General features: G+C 41.2%; 1 protein-coding gene and 1 long non-coding RNA gene across 4 annotated transcripts in view; one reads left to right on the top strand and one right to left on the bottom strand.

Moving 5' to 3' along the window:
* The window catches only part of LOC122672799 (hsp70 nucleotide exchange factor FES1), a 70,186-nt gene that overhangs the window by 48,848 nt on the left and 2,788 nt on the right, over nucleotides 1-18,550 (top strand). The window lies entirely within an intron of this gene.
* On the bottom strand, nucleotides 505-16,988 carry LOC122672800. Its single transcript, XR_006334482.1, has 4 exons — nucleotides 16,822-16,988; nucleotides 7,103-7,107; nucleotides 695-698; nucleotides 505-515 (listed from the first exon to the last, which is right to left on the bottom strand). It is a non-coding gene; the product is annotated as an uncharacterized LOC122672800 (long non-coding RNA).

Below are 18,550 nucleotides of genomic sequence, written 5' to 3'. Positions count from 1 at the left end.
ACTACATTGGGTTTGCCTGGATGGTAGAGGATCTCAAATTCATAGTCCTTTACAAGTTCCAGCCATCTTCTCTGTCTCATGTTCAATTCCTTCTCAGTGAAGAAATACTTAAGGCTCTTATGATCTGTGTATATTTCTGTCTTCTCCCCATAGAGGTAATGCCTCCAGATTTCAAGGCAAAGACCACTGTAGCCAATTCTAGATCATGTGTGGGGTAATTTTTCTCGTACTTCTTCAATTGTCGAGAAGCATATGCGACAACCTTCCCATGTTGCATCAGTACACAACCTAGCCCTACTTTGGAAGCATCGGTGTATACAACCATTACTTTAGTGCCATTTGGAACAATTAGAACAGGGGTTGTTACTAGCTTTTGCTTCAGCTCTTGAAAGCTTTTCTCACAAGCCTCAGTCCACTCATACTTAACACCTTTCTTTGTCAACTGGGTCATAGGCATTGCTATCTTAGAAAATTTTTCTATGAATTTCCTGTAATACCCCGCTAGTCCCAGGAAACTTCTTATTTCTATTACTGATTTGGGTGTCTCCCAGTTCACAATTGCTTCAATCTTGGCTGGATCCACTTCAATTGCCTTTGCTGAAACAATGTGGCCTAGAAACCCAACTTGAGGTAGTCAAAATTTACATTTGCTGAATTTGACATACAACTGTTTCTCCCTTAGTCTTTGCATCACGAACCTCAAGTGCTCGGCGTATTCTTCTTCATTCTTTGAGTAAACCAAGATGTCATCAAAGGATCCAATTACAAATTTATCCAAGACATCGTAGAAAACTCGATTCATTAGATCCATAAAGGCTGTCAGCGCATTAGTAAGGCCAAAGGGCATCACTAAGAATTCGTAATGCCTGTATCGAGTCCGAAAGGCTGTCTTATTGATGTCACCTTCCTTGACTCGAAGTTGATGGTATCCAGATCTGAGATCAATCTTCGAAAACACTCTTGCACCTTGTAGTTGATCAAAGAGGTCATCAATTCTTGGCAAAGGATACCTGTTCTTGATTGTCAAGTTGTTCAGCTCTCGGTAATCTATGCACATTCGCATGCTCCCATCCTTCTTCTTAACAAATAATACCGGTGTACCCCAAGGTGAGACACTTGGCCTTACAAACCTCTTTTTCAATAAGTCTTGCAGTTGAGCTTGCAATTCCTTCAATTCACTTGCTGCCATTATGTAAGGTGCTTTGGACTCTGGCGCCGATCCAGGAAGCAAATCAACTATAAACTCAGTCTCCCTTAGCAAAGGTGGACTTGTCAAGTCATCAGGGAAAACCTCAGGAAACTCCCTTACAACAGGAATTTCCAACATAGGCCTAACCTTGGTCTCTGTATCCATCATCGAGACAAGGTATCCCTGGCAACCCTTGCTATGCAGTTTCTTCATCTGAAGTACCGAGATGACTGCCTACGTTGACTTTTTCTTCTTATCTCTCACAAAGCACATTTGCTTTGTATGCTGCCAACCAATCCATACCCAATATGACATCAAAGTCAGTCATATCAAGTTGAATTAGGTGTGCTATCATTTCTCGGGCAGCAATCCTTATAGGGCATGGCTCATATACTGTGTCTAGTTCTATCACTGACGCTATGGGTGTGCTAACCGCCAAGTCGCTCCCGAAACTCTTGGGCAGAATCCCCATTCTCTTGGCAAAAGATGGAGACACAAAGGAGTGCGTGGCTCGGTGTCAAATAGGGTATATGTTGGTGATGCATAGACAAGAATGGTACCTAATCGATAAAGTCTTGATGAATGCATGTGTATGTTACCAGACAATGAGTACATGGAAGATGTATAGGCAGAATTTATACCTATAACCACAGTCTAGCTCGCCTCAGCATCCCCAGCGGAGATAGAGTAAATTCAACCTTGAGGCTAGTTGCCTTGTTGTCGATTAGGTAGTGGGAGTCTCTGATTGAAGCAGGTCCTTGTTTAGTGGCCCGCTTGGCCACAATTGTAGTACTTGGCTTCTTGGCTGGCTACGTTTGCTGGGGCTTCTATAGCCTTGGTGTTGGGGTTTGCATATACTGTCGTAGGAGCAGATGACTCTGTAGCCCCCTTTTGAGGCTGAGAAGAGGCCGAGCTGTAGTAGACTGGCTTAGGGGATTTGTTGTATCCCGTGTCTGCAAAGGGTACTGATCTCTTGCCAGACCCTTGATTGGTCAGATAGGTGTCTCTCTGTTTATCTTCAATCCTCTTCGCAAGCTGTACTACTTTGGAATAACCCTGAGCCTTGTGAGTGATCATTAGTGTGGAAAGGGATCGCCTCAAACCATCCCCAAACTTCTGTGCTTTTGCTTCATCAGTGTTTAGGTGGGGAGGGGCGAAGAAAAAGAGTTCCTCGAACTTCTGTTGATACTCTAACACAGATCTTGGCCCCTGAATTAGCTCCATGAGTTCAACTTCCTTCTTCTTCCTCACACTACTAGGGAAGTAGTTGCCAAAGAAGGCTTCCTTGAAGATTTCCCAAGTTAGAACAGGGTGGGCAGCAGCCAAAATGGGCTTGGTGATCTGCCACCAGGCTTCTGCTTCTTGCTGAAGCTTATACCTTGCACCAGAAATCTTTTGTTCTTCATTGCAGCCTAAGAAGTTAAAGGCTTTCTCCATTTCTTTAACCCACTTTACTGGTAGGAGAGAGTCCTTAGAAATTCCAGCAAAGATCAGGGGCTGAATCTTCAAGAATCTTTCCATTAAGCGGCCAGTGGCATCATTTGCGGTGGCATCAGGGGCAGGAGGAGCTATTGGTGGAACATGAGTTGCAGGGGCAGCTTGGGCAGCAGGAGCAGCAGGGGCAGCAGGAGGGGCCTGGGTGGTCCTCATGGCAGTTTGTAACTGCGTGGCCGTAGTGGTCATGAATTGCTGCATTTACTGTTGTTGACGGTCCATCATATGATCCACAATAGTGGTAACATCCTGGCTTGTGAGGTTCGGAGGATTTTCATAAGTATCCTCCCTTTGAGACTGATCAACATTATGGGGATTAGAAGTGGAGGCCGTATTACGTATTAGTACGTCCTCAAGTGTTCATCTGCTGATAGGTGTTCGGATGTTGTCCAACCATGGTTGATCAGCTGGGGAAAGAATCAAACTATTAGCATTTAAAACAATAGTTTGATATGCATCAATAACATCGAAGTATAGATGCAATAGTAAAATACTGGGGTTAAACAAAGACATACAGTTATAATGCCCTATCTAAGGCATTGAATTTGGTCCGTCCACCGATTAAATATGCTTTCGATACGGGCAGTATGATGTTGAAGGAATCCCATCCTTCGCTCGATGACATTGAAGTCCCTAGTCATCAGGGTTCGATCATTCCATAACACAGACTGGAGGTACCTCCGGTCACTAATAATCAGTTCGAGTTTGCAATTTAGATCGTCAATGCTTTCATTATTGTAAACATATTCACCAATTGGCCTCAGCGTGTAACTCATTGGAGTTGCAGCGATGTATCACGCTGATATTGCAATTACTATATAAGGCACAGTGTTACAATAAGTTATATAATTCTAGTATACATATATAAAGCATATAAATACAAAGATTTAACATTAATATATGGTATTTGTGGACAGGATCTGAATTAGAATACTAGGCTTGGATGATTAATTCATCCCAAGCACATCTTTATTTATAAGAATAATAAAACAGTAAAATATTTACATGAGCAATGTGGGACTAAACCACATATAAAAATAAAATAACAAAGGGCAAAAAACTCCAGAATACCCCCACAGTATTTTGGCCCATATATCTAACACTCCCCCTCAAGTTGGAGCATATATATCATGCATGCCCAACTTGACTAAGATAGGATGAAACAGCTTGCTACTCAGTCCCTTAGTGAACACATCAGCCGGTTGATTAGTAGACTTCACAAAGGGAACACAACTGAGGCCGGCTTCAAGCTTCTCCTTGATGAAATGTCGGTTAATCTCCACGTGTTTAGTGCGATCATGCTGGACAAGGTTATGAGCAATGCTAATGGCAGTTTTATTGTCACAATAAAGCATCATGGGAAGATGGACAGCAACACCGAGATCCTACAATAATCCTTTAAGCCAGAGAAGTTCACAAATGCCTTGTGCCATTGCACGAAACTCGGCTTCAGCATTGGACCTTGCCACAACATTCTGCTTTTTGCTACGCCATGTGACAAGGTTCCCACCCACAAAGGAACAATAGCCAGAGATAGATTTCCTGTCAGTAGAACCAGCCCAATCGGCATCAGTATTAGCTTCAATCTTAACGTGACCATTGGGAGATAGAAGGATTCCCTTTCCTGGAGCAGACTTCAAATACCTCAAAATACGACGGACCGCATCCATATGAGAGGAATAAGGATCATGTATGAACTGGCTTACCAAACTTATAGCAACTGCTATGTCAGGTTGTGTGTGAGAAAGGTAGATTAATTTGCCCACTAACCGCTGATAACCACCCTTGTCAATAGGCTCACCCTCTTTCTCCCTAAGTTCTGTAGTAGCTTTCCATATGAGTATCTGAAGGATGACAACCTAGCAGCCGTGTCTCAGTCAATAGATCAAGGACATATTTTCTTTGAGAAAGAAAGATGCCCTTTGAAGATCGAGCAACTTCTATCCCTAGAAAATATTTTAGAGGGCCAAGATCTTTGACCTCAAACTCACGGCCAAGGAGAAGCTTCAAATCCCTGATTGCAGCATCATCATTACCAGTGACCACAATATCATCCACATAGACTATGAGAAGAGTAACCTTGTCATCAACTCGTCTGATAAACAAAGTGTAATCAGCATTGCTCTGCTTGTAACCTGCTGAAATCATAGCCTTATGAAATTTGCCAAACCAGGCTCTAGGTGACTGCTTCAACCCATAAAGAGCACGCTTCAATTTACAGACCCTACCCCTAGTCCTGTCATCAGAGAAGCCTGGTGGAATGTCCATATATACCTCCTCCTGCTCCCCATGGAGGAAGGCATTCTTCACATCTAACTGCTGAAGATCCCACCTAAGATTTGCAGCATAAGATAATAACACCCTGATGGTGTTGAGCTTTGCCATTGGTGCAAAGGTCTTCTGATAGTCATCTCCATAAGTCTGAGTGAACCCCTTTGCAACCAAATGTGCCTTATACCTATCCACCGAAACGTCATCCTTCTGTTTGACCACGAACACCCATTTACATCCCACTAGTTTTTTTCCTGGAGGAATAGTCACAAAATCCCACGTATTATTTTTGTGTAGTGCTCTCATTTCTTCCAATATTACTGCCTTCCACTTTCCATCTGTAGATGCTTCCTGCCAATTTTTAAGAATCGAGATAGAGGAAAGTGAACCTACAAAAGCACAAAAAGAGGGAGAAAGAGAGCTATAAGAAACAAAACGAGATATGGGATGTAAAGTACAAGTCCTAGTACCTTTGCGATGAACAATAGGTAGGTCGGAAGAAGAGGGATTACCAGGAGATGTAGATCCGGGTCTGGAGCCGGCAATTGGATGGAGCCTGGTGCTACAGTGGGTTGCAACTGCCCTTTGTTGGATTTGCCCCTTGTATAGGTGAGTATGTTGGAGTTGTCAATTCTCTTATGAAATTCACCAATAGTTCTCTGGACTGGAATCAACTCCCCCTGGATTGGAACGTTAACAACACTATTTTCTATGGTATCCCACTGTAAAGGATTCCCATTAGGTGAGGGAGGACAACCAGAGGACGTTGGGCATTAACCAAAGTGGGTGGGCAGCATCTAAAGTATGATGAGCAGCATCCAAAAGAGGCTGGACAGCAGCCGTGGGTGGTGAAGAAGGCTGGACAGCAGCTGTGGGTGGTGATAAAGAAGGTTGGACAGCCAGCCGTGGGTGGTAAAGAAGGCTGGGCAGCAGCCAGAGGAACCTCAGGTAGAGGAATCTCAAAAGACACATCTTTACTAGAACTCTCCCCCTGAAGAGGTGACGAAGAATAATAAGAAAGGGACTCATGGAAAATAACATCCATACTAACCATTGTACGGCGGGAAGGGGGATGGTAACATTTATAACCTTTCTGGGTTGGAGAATAACCCAAGAAAATACAACGGAGCCCCCGAGGTTCAAGATTGCCTGGAGATTTGGTATCTCTAGCATAACACACACAACCAAACACCTTGGGAGGCACAATAAATGAGGAATTTCCCATTAAAATATCAAAGGGGCTACGGGAGTTAAGAACCCGAGAGGGTAGCCTATTGATGAGATAGGCCGTAGTGAGAATTGCATCCCCCCAATATTGAGATGGGACATTCCTCGCAAACATCAAAGCCCTGGCCATCTCTGATAAGTGGCGATTTTTCCTTTCTGCCACACCACTATGGGCAGGGGTATCAACACAACTAGTTTGATTAATGATTCCATGATCAGCCAAATATTTTTGAAATTGTGATTCTGTATACTCTGTTCCATTATCACTTCTCAATACCATGAGAGCAGCCTGGAATTGAGTGCCTGATTTTTTGTGTGCAAAAGATACACCCAGGTATTCCTAGAATGACAATCAATGATAGAGACAAACCAACGATGACCCGAAATAGATGTTTTACGACTAGGGCCTCAAACATCAGAATGCACCAATTGAAAACAAGCAGAACTCCTTTTATTTGAAATTGGATAAGTTGAAAGTGTCTATTTGGCCAGAACACAAGCCTCACAAAAAAAGTCATCCTTAGTACGAAGGGTAACCAAACTAGGAAATAAATGAGCTAAAATTCCTAAAGGGGGGTGACCTAACCTAGAGTACCACTGGTAGAGTTCAGAAAAGACCATGGAGTTCTGGTGTAGCGGAGAAGGCAATGGTGGTGGAGAGAAGCAACCGTCATCAAGCAGGTACAGCCCACTGTGCACTTTACCCAATCCAATCGTCTTCACAGAGTCCATATCCTTAAACACACAATAAGAAGGCAAGAAAGTGACTTTGCAGTTAAGATCACGAGTAATACTACTAATGGAAAGAAGGTTAGTAGTAAAACTACGAATGTGCAAAACAGAAGACAAGGGAAGAGAGGAAGTGCAGTGGATGATTCCTTTTCCAGATATGGAAGAAAGGGAACCATCAGCCACCTTGACCTTGTCTTTCCTAAAAGTGGGAGAATATCTATGAAACAAACCAGAGGAACCGGTCATATAATCTGTAGTTCCAGAATCTATGATCCAAGGATGGGAAGCTACAGAAGCACAATGACCTCCAAATGGAATACCTAATCGGGCAAAGTGTGAACATGAAGGAGCAGAAGAACTGGCAGGAGCTGATGTAGTAGAGGCAGCAGCAGCGGAAGACCTTAGCATACGTAGGAATGCCTGTAGATCATCCTGGGATAGACCAGTGTCAGTAGCAGACTAGCAGGGGCTGCAGTAACAGTCTCAGTCTGATGGGCCTTGGGATGAATTAATCATCCAAGCCTAGTATTCTAATTCAGATCCTGTCTACATGGTATCAGAGCAGGTTTGAATTAGAACTTTTTGCCATTCTCAATCCCCCTCCCCTCTCTAATTCTCGATCTGTTTTCTCTTCTCTTCTTCCCTTTGTTTTGCTTTTCTTTTTCCCATAGGGCAGCACTGATGAGGTGATCTGTTGATCCAATTGCTGCCCTCCTTTTTTACCTCATCCCATGGTTTCCAGATCTGATCAATAGGGTGTTTTGCCTCCTTACTGCGAAAATTGAAGACTTCAGCCTTCCTTGGACACATTCCATCTCTACTATAAGGGATTTGCTCACTTTTTTGGTGCTCTGGAACTGCAGCAGATTGGTATTCCAGCATCTACATCAAGTTGAAGAGCCCTCAAGTTCGATTTTTTTTCACAATCTCAGGGTTTTTCAAAATCCTGACAATAGTCGATCTAGGGGTTCCACCTGTCAGTTGATTCTGATTTTTTGAGGACTGATTCTCCCCTATTCAAGGCATATTCGACTGCAATTTCAGCCTCATCTACTCCCTTTTTAGGCTTCTTCTCCTCTTATTGATTTCAGCACTTTTAGGGTTTTTCAAAACCCTGAAAAAATCAATCTCAAGGTTCTAATTATCTATTGTTGCTGATTTTTGGAGACATTTGTTCCTTCATTACTAGAGGGCTCTCATCCTTTTTCAGCCCTTAACTTGAAGGATTTTCTGGGTTTCTCTTCACTACAGCCCCATTCTGTGATTTGGGGATCTCTCCTGTCTTCATGGGTGACACTATGGATTCGACTGCTACTTCTGTTGGTGATGGACAAAGCAAGTCAGATTGTCATACCTTTCCTCCTAATCCAATCAAGTTGGATGGCACTAATTACTTGCTTTGGTCTAGGTCTGCTTTCTTTGCCATTGTTGGCCGTGGCCTTATTGGTCATATTACTGGAACCAGTGTTATGCCAACCGAGATTGGAGCTGCTCAGGACAAGTGGCTTGCCAACAATAGAGTTCTTATGTCCGACTTGATCAGTTCGATGACTACAGTTCTACAGCATAATTTTTTTTCTCCTTGACACAGCCTCGGAAATTTGGGCTGCTTGCAAGGAAACCTACGGACAGCTTGGCAATGATGCCCAGGTCTATGAAATCAGGAAGATGGTCCTTCACACTACTCAGGGAAAGTTGACAGTCTCCAAATACTATGCTACTTTGCGCAGCCTTTGGCAGCAATTGGACCACTTTTCTGACTTTCACCCTAGTACAACTGCGGATATTGCTTCATATAAGAAACATGTGGACAAGATCCGAGTTTATAATTTTCTAGCAGGGTTAAATGTGGAGTATAATCAGATTCGGGTTCAAGTGTTGGGTCACAAGCCTTTTCTCACACTTGAACAATCCTATGCCCTTGTCTCCTCTGAAGAAAACCGTAGGGCTTCCATGTTGCACCCTCCTATTACTGGCAGATCAGCTCTCAAGGCTGCTGTCCCGGCCTCTCCTGCACCTAGTGGCACTGCTTCTCTTGGTGATTCTACTACAGGGACTGTTGTTTGTGAGCACTGTCACAAACCCTATCACACCAAAGAGAAGTGCTGGAAACTTCATGGGAAACCGACTGACTTTGAAGCTAAAAGGGCTGCCAAGACAAAGACAAAGACAATGACGAAGGCCCATATATCTAACAATATTACATAAAAAAAATATAATTAAACAAAACAACAATTAAGTCCCTTGTCATTTTAGGTCTATTCTATATTAATTTATTAATATATGTATTGTTTATATAATTATAATCTAGTACTTTATTTTATAGTATTTTATTATATTTTATTTTAAATTTTTAAGTCTACCGGATTCAGGTTTGAAGTCCTACAGTCGACTGTAGGGCTTCACAGTGGCCTTGTTTAAAATTTCAGGTCCTACGGATTCAGGATTTGGGTCGACCGGTTGACGACACAGTTGTATTTAAATTTAAAACGATGGTTCATTGTTCATTTCCCACTTTAGTCTTTACTTCTCTAAACTCAGTCTCACTCCCAAAGAGCTCCTAAGGGTTTTCTAACCTACTTTGAGCATTCAAACCCTTTGATCTACTTCCCTAATCTACAAGTAAGTGATTTATTTACTAGATTCTCAGTTTATGTTCATAACCTAATATATTTTGCTTCTTTTTAGGTTTCTATGTTAAGTAGTAGTTTTCTTTGGTGTTCTTGACACTTGTTGCATGTTTTCATTTTTGTTAACATATTCTTAGCATGCACTACCTCCCTTTTTCCTTCTTTTTCATTTTTTTATGGTTTCATTGTCCTCTTGTTCTTTATTTCCACCATGCACAGAACTGTGCACACTATATATTTGTAAAAATGTCTCATTTAGTCTCTTTACCTCATTACTTGTTCATTTTTTACAACTAATGCACTTCAAATGTATACATTCAATATTCATTATTTTCCTTTATTATTTCTTTTATTCTCTTTGGTTACTTGTATACATTGTTTCTCTTCTTATTGACACTCAAAAGATGCCCACAATGTGTTTGCAAAAATGCACAAACACATTTTCTTTGTTATATTGTTGTTTATTTCGAAATTTAAGGCTTTCCTAGACTTTCCTCTTATTACCTAGTACTCTTTTCAATGCCATTGCTTATCTTTTCCTAGTCTTCAAATCCTTAGGTAGTGCAATGCACTTGCACACGCACATGCATACATGTTTTAAAAGAAAGACTTGTTCTCTTAAACCTTTGCAGTCCTACTATTAGCATGGCTGCAGCTAGAGGGCGAGGTGGTAGAGGAAGGGGTAGTAGGGGAATAGGTGCCCCCGCACCCACAATTGACTTTGAGCCCATGTTCTTCCGGAATGCCATGGAAGAAGAGAGGTATGGGGCTTGGTTCATGGGTCGGACAGTGGAAGAAGAGCGGGGTGTGATTTTAGCAGACTTGAACACATTCAAGGTCCAACAGAGGTTTGAAAACTTGGGTTGGCTCCCAATGGTTCAGCCAGCCAGTTCTTGCTACCCCCGATTGGTTCGGCTCTTCTACAGCAACCTTGCCTATTGACATGAGGGGGAAGAGTTCATTGTGAGCAGCTACATGAAGGGCCGGGAGATTTCCTTCTGTACCGCTCAACTGGCAGCCTTGTTGGAGATATCCAACGAGGGCGAGAGGAGATATGGTTCTTCGAGGATAGTGACTTCAGAGTTCCTCTCACTTATGGAGATATAGTGGCTGTTTTCGGTGCTCACCGATGGGGCACCGTATGAGAGGGTGTTATCAGAGTTGGAGTTTATACCCTCTGCTCGGGTGCTTTCCAAGATATGTGGTCATAATGTCGGGGCCATCACACCGAGCTTTCATCTATGCAGGTCCTTGCCACTTATTGTCTATATACAGGCTACTAGATATGCTTGCCATATGCCATCATGCTTACTATGGCGTATCTTCACGACAACCCCGGGCGTGGGAACTTGGTTTATGGGAGATTGCTCACCAAGATCTTCCATCAGTATGGTGTCCGACTTGTAGATGAGGAGCCTTCGACAAAGAGAGTGGTAAACATAAGTCAGATCTCTCTTGTCAAGATGCATATCTAGCTTCCACCCTTTACTCTAGGGCTTGGTCACCCAAACTGTACCGAGTTAGCACAGCCCGCAGGGGATGAGGAGGAGATTGCAGGGGAGGTCCCTGATGAGGAGAGGGCAGAGTGTGGTTACATGAGGGTGTCTGGTGATATTCCCATAGGCACACAGCCTACTGAGGCATTCTGGACACCCTGGTGCTTCTTCTTCTTCTGCTGCCCCGCACATCTAAGGAGATGCTAGCACTTGGGGACAGCTGTTCAGTCGCCTCGACTCCTTGGAGAGGACAGTGGCACGTGGATTCTCAGATATGAGGCAGGACCTCACCCAGGTTGGCAGCCGAGTAGGCGCCGTAGAGGCAGAGTTGGGTCAGTGGAGGTCCTACTTCTCAGGACAGGCACCACCACCACCACAGCCGTGAATACTTATTGGTCTTCATCTTAGCTGTTTCTAGATTTAGTTTTTTAGTCTTCACTTTTTTAAAAAAAAAAAAAGCTTATGTAACTTTTCCTGTTTTTACCTAACAGATGTAACTCAATCAGCATATAATGCTGAAATTTTGTACTTAACTTGTACTTAACAATCTGAATATATATATATATATATATAGATATATATAAGTTTATGTTTTCCTTTACACTACATTTTACATTCCACAATTCTTTTATACTTATAGTTTTTTAATTGAAGCTTTTAATTTATCTTAAGGTAGACTCACCTTCGGGTCAATGAGTCTAAAATGCTGTTGTGTTATGATTTAGGCTGTAAATAGGAGTAGAGCACAGTCGCTCTGATACCACTAAAATGTCACACCCCGGCCCGGTTAATAAGGGCATGGTGTGACAGGATGCCAACTGGCACCCAATCAATCCTCCAGGATCAATAGTGCAATACTCCCATTCACAGTTCATCAAATACAGTAAATCAATGCAACAGAAGAGAATAAGAAGTAATAATAACAACAATAAATAAGGAGATCAAGTGATAACTAGATATTTATATTAAATGTAACTATGTATTGCATCATTATAGTTCTTGCAAAAGTAATACAAGGAAAAAGTGTAACAATATCTGAAGCTTATACTACACAAAAGTAATATATAAACACAAAAAGAGAATAGCCTGCTCCATCAGGCTAAATCACGCAAACGCGCACGCATCGCATTTGCAGGAAGCCTCATGAGCTTCAAACTCCTGCACCGTACAACCCTCATCGGTATGGAAGTCTGAAGTAGACACAAGTCCAACATCTGGTTTCTCAGAACCAACTGCACTATCTGAAAAAGAGGGATATCTACAAGGGTGAGCTCCACTGAGCCCAGCAAGGGAAAACATTCAAGCATGTGCATATAGTCCATGATGCATGACCTAGACTAAGGATGCTACTAGCAACAGTTCTAAGTCTCATGAGGTATAAGTGCTACTGTAGTAGGTATGATATTTCCAGTCCCAGAAGTCACCCAGGAATACCATTCTACTACGGTGAAGACCCGTCGGTTCCGGAATGAATACATCAGACCCCGACGAACCCTCAATGTTAACCGTACTGTTTGTTCCCATTTTGGTATGTACTCTTCAGAGCTGGGACAGTGAATGACATTCCAGTATGTTCCCTTCAGACATGCCACGAGTTATCCAACACCTCACCCTTGTGGTATGTACCGTTCAGACATGCCACGGGTAAATCTTCCTTTTCTTCTTTTTCTCATTAGGCTGAATCGGTTTTAGGTTTAGATGGAAATGAATTTTTAGACTAAGATTAGTTTATATATGGGGGGTAGTACTAAGGGCTGTTTGGCTTAGGTTAGTAAATTCGGTTTTTCTAAAATCTGTTTCTTTAAACTAATTTAAAAGGTATTTAATTACCTAAGTCTTTTAATTAAGTTATGGTTTAAACCTAACAAGCCATAATTGTGGGCCTGGGCATGTTGGCACACATGCAGCCCCAAACCACAAGGGATGTGGGTCCCACAAGGGTAAATTTACATTTGTGCCCCCCCCCAATTATACTATTAACACTACAGTCCTACTTGTAAAGACAAATACTTACATAACCCAGACTAGAAAATTGTGAGGTTCGGCATATGCTCGATCTAGCATGTTTGGCATATGAAACTGATGTGCTGGGACCCGGCAGGATCTTTGGATTCAAGGATGGCTAGCTGTGCTGGCTCCTTGGAATCCTCCATAGGCGAGTCAATGGATTGCTCCGAATCCATCACCGATGCAGCCCACAACATAGTGGCAAGCATGGACACCGAACCAGAACCTGTAATCACACAAGTTCGAAAAAGTTCAATTTAGAGGTGTGTTTACATATCGATACCATCGATACATATGGTAAAGGATTTTGTAGGTGGTTTAATACGTATCGATATGTATCGGCCGATACGGCTCTATACATTTCGATACGTATCGACACTGTCGATACATTCCATGAGAAATCCCTTTTCATTCACAGACTTGGTACGACTCCTATTCTAACGGAAAAATGAAGGAAAACTCTCAATCAAGAGTCTAAAATCTTACATTTAATTTTGGCTTTTCACACTTTTGGACTAAAAAACGAATTAAGGAGTGCTACAACATCATCCTTTGCGTCATCCAATACTACAATGTAAGAAACCTCATCATTTATAAAATTTTCAATTTAATGCACTTGTTTGGTTATACATTATTCTCCATTTTGGTGTTTATGCATGATACTTGTTATATATTGTTTATTTATACTGTTTTTTTATTCCAAAGTGTATTCACATGTGTATCTTGACCATTTCCATGCGTGTTTATAGTGTTCGATATGTATCTCTGATACGATACGTCGCTTGAAATCACCCCACCGATACGATACCTTGATCGTACCTCATTCTCATCTTGTGATGCTTGTCGTAGTTCTTCCTTGTTTTCTTTAGTTCACTCCAATATATAGGGTCCATGTCGTATAAAAAATTATTTAGGTTTTCTTTATTTGTTACCTTTGTTAACGTTCACTCTCATATGGCGTGGTTATATTTGTTAAAGGATCAGTCTGAATTTTATCTACATTTCAATAGCTTTATTCTGAAATTAAGACTTAATTTGGTGTGCCAATTAGAGTTTTTTCGGTTCAATTAATGCCTTAGAATATACCTAACGTGAAATATCTGATTTTTGCTTTGCGTGTGGTATGATACATCAAACTAGTTGTTCCTATACTTCTCAATAGAATGGTGTTGCTGAAAGGAAAAACAAGCACTTGCTCGAGGTCATTGATGTTTCACTTGTATGTTCCCAAATATTTGTGGAGTATGTAGTTCTTGCTTCTTTCTATTTAATAAACCGCATGTCATTTGTTGTCTTTGGTGATCAATCTCCATTCTCTTGTCTTTCCTAATGTTAATTTGTTTGGTTTGCCTCCACGGGTGTTTGGTTGTGTTTGTTTTGTTCAACCTTTGTCTTGGAATTGATAAATTATCCCCACGTGTTACCAAGTGTGTGTCTTGGTTATGCTCGCACTCAGAAAGGTTACAAATGTTATGATCTCGTTCACCATCAATATTTTGTCACTGCTGATATTACCTTCTTTGAATCTACACCATATTTTTCTGCTGAGAGCCTTCAGATGGATGTTGTTGTTCTAAACTTCTAATGTCTCTACCAATTCCAATTCTTATTCCCTTTGCTAACTCTACTTCTGATAGTGCTCCAACTAAACAGTTATAGGTCTACAAATGCCATCCAAAGTCCACTTCCACGAACCAAGCTGCTCATTCGCAACCGCTCTCTACTTCCTCAAATTCCTTACCTGGGGATCTTCCATCTCCTGAATTTTCAGTTGCTCTTCGTAAAGGTACTTGAACTTGTACTCAACAATCCCAGATTGCTTATCCTATGTCTCAATTTGTTACTGTTTCTTATCTTCATCCTTTACTTCACAACTTTGCATTGTCTTTATCTTCTATGTCTATTGAGATGGATGCTCTATTGGATCGACGGACTTCGACCTTTATTGACTTAACCCCAGGGAGGAACTTGTAAGGTGCCGTTGGGCATACATGGTTAAATATCTTCCCGATGGTTCAATTGGGCGACTCACAGCTCGGTTGGTTGCAAAAAGCTTCACTCATATTTATGGTGTCAATGAGACTCTCCCGTAGCACTTCTTAAATTTATGAGTTTTTATCTCCTTGATAGTGAATCTTGATTGTCCTTTGTTTCAGCTAGATATAAAAAGTGTCTTTCTTTATGCTGATCTTGAGGAAGAGGTTTATATGGAGCAACCTCTAGGTATGCTGCTCAGGGGGAGAATGCGTCTAAAGTATACCGACTTCAAAAGACTATATATGGGCTGAAACAGTCTCCACTTGCTTGGTTCGATAAGTTGAGTACAGTTATTGGTGGTTATGGGTTCACTCAGTGCTTCTTTCCTCACTTTGTGTTTGTGCGTTATTGGGGAGGGGGAGACAAGGTCGTAATCCTAGTTGTGTACATTGATGATTTCATAATTTTAAGTAATGGCTAATGACCCTTCTGGCATTGAAGAGGTAAAGGCATATCTTCATCATAATTTTAAGATGAAGGACCAAGGGATGGTCAAGTACTTTTTGGGGATTGAAATCGTTCATTGCAAGAAAGTTGTTAGTTTGTCTAAGAGGAAATACATTCTAGACCTTCTATTTGAGACAGGTATGTTGGACTATAAGCCTGTGGACAACCTTATGGAACCAATTTCAAAACTTGGGGTGTGTGATGGCAAGGAGTTCGGGGATAAACATCAGTACAAAAAACTAGTAGAGAAACTTATTTATTTGACTATCACTCGTCCAAACATTTCCTTTGTTGTTGGAGTCATCAGTCAATTTTTGGAGAATCCTAAACATACTCATTGGGCTGATGTTTGTCGCATTCTGAGGTATCTTAAAGGTGCTCCTAGCAAAGGTTCATTGTTGTCATGGTCGTTACTAATGTTGTGGATTATTCTAATGCTGATTGCACAGGTACTGCCAACGATCGTAAATCAACTGCTGGATATTATACGTTTATTGGTGGTATTCTTGTTTCTTGGAGGAGTAAGAAGCAGATTACTGTGGCTAGGTCGGGTGTAGAGACTTGAGTATAGATCTATGGCTCATACTGCAGCAGTGTTGACGTGGTTGAAGTCTCTCCTACAAGAGTTGGGGTTCTCAGTTCCTAAACAAATGAAGATGTATTGTGATAATCAAGCTGCCATTTATATTGCTAGCAATCCAGTGTTTCATGAGAGGACTAAGTATATTGAGGTTGGTTGTCATTTTGTGAGGAATGCAGATATGGAAAAAGCGTATTTCAACTCCGTTCGTCAACTCCGGTAATCAACTTGGTGATATGTTTACAAAGGCGTTGTTTCGGCCTGTGTTTCTTGGTGGTTGTTCCAAGCTGGGTATGGGAGATGTATATACTCCAGCTTGAGGGGAGAGTGGAGAGTGTGAATCTCGGTTGGATGTCCATGAGTGTTCATGGACCTTTGTACTGGGATTGTAATTAGACCAAGTAGCGTGGGATTGTAATTAGACTAAGTAGTTTTGTTTCTTATTGTAATTTTCTTTCCTATTGTCACTAGACTTTGGTTCCTATTGTAATTGTGATTAGGCTTAGGCTGGTTAAAGAGTTTAAGAGGCTTATTCGTGTTATGTAATTACTTCAGAACATTATAAATACAGCAGGTTGGCTGTTGCGGTAGGTCATTTTAATCTTTCGCACAGCCCTTTTGATACCTTTTTCCCATCTCATGACTTCTCCATCTTCTTCCTCTCCTTTCTACTTCTCTGATCTCTGGTTTCTAAAGATCTGGAATTATTACAGTCAGTAAATAAGCATTTAGCGTTTTGGCCACTTGAAATCCTAGGTGTCAGTCTACATGGTTTAATGCTAGAATGGGCTCATAGATTCATGGGTTTGGGGTTGGTGTACTAGCCAAAACCTATTGTAGGGTCTCTTCAAACCCATGATGCATCTGGTTTCACTGTAGTTCAAAAGACTTGGTTTATTAGGTTCAGTGAAGTCTGATAAGGTGGCCTCCAAGAATAATGGAGCAATTAGAGCTTTAGCAGCTTTGTTGGAAAAACCAGTTCTCATGAATGTAATGTGAATCGGTTTATCCAGGTGGATTTTGAAAGAGAATTTAGAAGCAGAAGGATATTGTATTTGTATCAGCTCTGGTAAAGGATTGCTGGGTTTTGGAAGGGCCTCATGAGATTGAAAACTGTTGGACCTGGATGAACTAATTGATGCAAAAGATGTTTTTTCATTGGTTGTGTATGATTAAAGCAATGGTGTTTTTGCTGAATATTTCTTAGCCTAGTACTGAGTTTATGTTCCTATTAAGATACAAGCTATGCAAGTCGCAGTAAATCAGTGATTGAAGTTAAATGATGTGCATACCTGAATTCTCAATTATGCATTCACGTACTCAGTACTGCCTTGCATGAACATTGCATACATAACAACTATGTACAATTTCCTAGCAAGCAAGTTAATAATCAAGCTGGGTTCATTACCCACATGCAAAACTGAAAACATTAACAAGAAAAGTATGCAATTTTGAATGTGCAACACGAACTAAGAATTCTGGATGGAGTAGTCTATAACGAACTAAGAATTCTAGATTGGTAGTCTATTAAATTTCTAAGGGCATGGACTTGTTATAATACTAGTTTTCTGTTTGTGTTGTGTATGAGCTAGTAATGGATTACACCCATCCAGAAAAATCAAATAAAGAAGTGTGTACAAATATGGAGGTTCTAACACAGATCCATACCTATCCCATGTCATCTTGTCCTACATGGGTACTTCAGCAAAATGAATCGCCGCTCTCAGTCTCTTTCCCACTCCCCCCCCCCTCCAAAAAAGAAAAGCACATTCTGCTTCCTTCTTCCAAATTGTAGATGCAGTTTCTTATTTTGGCCTGAGACTCTTCGCTCTTATGCTTACCTGGTAGCAGTGGTTGTGCCCTATCCACTATGTAACGACCCCAAACCCGGACAAGGTATAAGGTACTGTTCTCACGGTCATTGGTCAGAAACCACCATTCACATTTGTATAATAACCCAACTCCCATGCATCACATACATACAGAGCGGAAGATTTAACAACACTTGGAGCTGGATTTAAGGTTTACAAATTGTAGATACTCTATTGGTGACAAATACTAAAGTTAGAATAGTTAGCAAAAGTTATATCACATCAATAGATTGTATTATCACATTATTTATCTAAACATCATAAGTTCTCATAACCTGTCTCTAAGGTTAGTGCACCAGGTGCACTCACCGCCTATAGAGTCTGGAGCTGTGCACATCTCTCATCTGAACTCATCATCTGAAAAGAATATTCATAATAGGGATGAGCCAACAGCTAAATGAGGAAAACATATTACAATATAATCAAGTGCTCATGTGCTTCATTAATAGTGTACAGATATGCATACAATGTTTTACTGTTAGAGTAAGTCTTAGTCAATATTGTGAAATATCGATTGTGTACATAATAGTTGAGGTTAGCCTGGCCTCGTATCATCTATTCAACTCTAG

The sequence above is a fragment of the Telopea speciosissima genome, chromosome 8 (genome assembly GCF_018873765.1).
Source record: "Telopea speciosissima isolate NSW1024214 ecotype Mountain lineage chromosome 8, Tspe_v1, whole genome shotgun sequence".
Classification (NCBI taxonomy): domain Eukaryota; kingdom Viridiplantae; phylum Streptophyta; class Magnoliopsida; order Proteales; family Proteaceae; genus Telopea; species Telopea speciosissima.
The sequence above is the reverse complement of the archived record's forward strand: the minus strand, read 5'-3'. Positions and strand labels throughout refer to the sequence as shown.